Source organism: Camelina sativa, chromosome 1, assembly GCF_030686135.1.
Source record: "Camelina sativa cultivar CO46 ecotype springtype chromosome 1, ASM3068613v1".
Taxonomy (NCBI): domain Eukaryota; kingdom Viridiplantae; phylum Streptophyta; class Magnoliopsida; order Brassicales; family Brassicaceae; genus Camelina; species Camelina sativa.
The window spans coordinates 23,394,094-23,395,925 of NC_141880.1; the positions used below are offsets into that span (position 1 = coordinate 23,394,094).

General features: G+C 42.1%; 1 non-coding gene across 1 annotated transcript; it reads right to left on the minus strand.

Annotated features, from left to right (window-relative positions):
- Positions 1–280: 280 nt before the first annotated feature.
- Positions 281–387, minus strand: LOC147950246 (small nucleolar RNA R71). The gene has a single exon (XR_015565117.1). It is a non-coding gene; the product is annotated as a small nucleolar RNA R71 (small nucleolar RNA).
- Positions 388–1,832: the final 1,445 nt, after the last annotated feature.

Here is a 1,832-nt window from a genome sequence, read left to right on the forward strand (position 1 = left end):
TGAAATAAAAAGTGGGCTGATTACAATGATCCAGTCAAACAAATTTCATGGTCTGCCTATGGAGGATCCCTTAGATCATCTTGATGAGTTTGATAGGCTATGTGGCCTGACCAAGATTAATGGTGTAAGTGAAGACAATTTCAAGCTCAGACTCTTCCCATTTTTACTTGGAGACCAGGCTCACTTGTGGCAGAAGACTTTACCAACAGGAGCTATCACAACCTGGAATGGCTGCAAGAAGGCTTTCCTGGACAAGTTCTTCTCTAATGCAAGGACTGCTAGATTGAGGAATGATATATATGGTTTTGCACAGAAGAATAATGAAACTTTCTGTGAAGCATGGGAAAGGTTTAAAGGCTACCAAACCCAATGTCCTCATCATGGGTTTAGTAATGAGTCTCTACTTAGCACACTATACAGAGGAGTTCTACCAAAGATCAGAATGTTGTTGGACACTGCATCAAATGGGAACTTTCTCAACAAACATGTGGATGAAGGATGAGAATTGGTAGAAAACTTGGCCCAATCAGATGGGAATTACAATGAAGACTATGATAGGACTGCTAGATTTGTTGATTCTGCCCAGGATGAGAAGTACAAGAAAGATTTGAAGACTGTCCATGACAAGTTAGACAAGATTCTGCTCAGTCAACAGAAAAACACTCACTTTCTTGCTGAAGAAGATACAACAATTCAAGATGGGGAGAATGAAATGCCTGAGTTGTGTTATGTACAGAATCAGGGTGGTTTCAAGCCTTACAACCAGTTCAAGAACAACAATCTGTCTTACAGAAGTACTAATGTGGCAAACCCACAAGACCAAGTCTATCCACCTCAACAGCCCCAACAACATAACAATTATGTACCCAGGCAGCAATCAAAAGGTTTCCTGGCTCCAACCAAAGCCAGGAACCAGATTTAAGAGCTATGATGCAGCAGATGCTACTTGGACAAGCAAATGGGCAGCTTGAGACAGCAAAGAAGTTAATTGAGCTGAACCACAGGCTGGATTCTTCTTATAATGATTTGCATCTCAAGTTTAACACCCTACAATCAAAGATGATGACCATTGAAAGTCAGATGAAGGGAAAAGCAGTTGAACAAACCACTGAGTTTGTTAATGCCATTAATCTTCCCAGTTGCAGACAACTACCGGAACGAATTGGTGTGTTGCCAATCACTGGGACAGTGATATTCAAGATGGGGAGGAGTTTCAACAAGAAACTACTCAGAATGAAAAACAGGTGGAGTTCGAGCAACCACTCGACCAACCACTCGAGCAGTCACACGATCGAGTATCTGATCGAGCAGGAAGTCGAGTACCTACCCAGGAAAAGCTCAACCCAGCTGCTACCAAGGAAAAGGAAGTCTGGTTCATTCCACCCCCTTACAAGCCTCCATTACCTTTCCGAGGAAGATTTAAGAAGCAGATGGTTGAAAAGTATAAGGCACTGTTTGACAAACAAGTTAGAGAAATTGAGCTTAGGATGCCTTTAATAGATGCCTATGCTTTGATTCCTCCCTATCAGAAATTCGTGAAAGATGTTGTAATGGAAAGGATCAAAAAGAAGTTCAAGGAATTGTGGTTCTTAGCCATGAGTGTAGTGCTATATTCCAAAAACAAGTAAACCCACAAAACTTAAGAGATCCAGGTTCTTTCACACTACCTTGCTCCATTGGTCCTTTGACTTTCAACAGATGCCTTTGTGATTTGGAAGCTTCAGTCAGCCTAATGCCTCTGTCAGTTGCTAAGCGTCTAGGGTTCATAGACGGTCAAGCTAGCCCTGGGCATATAATCCAAAACCGACTAACCCGATCCGAACCGATCCGAA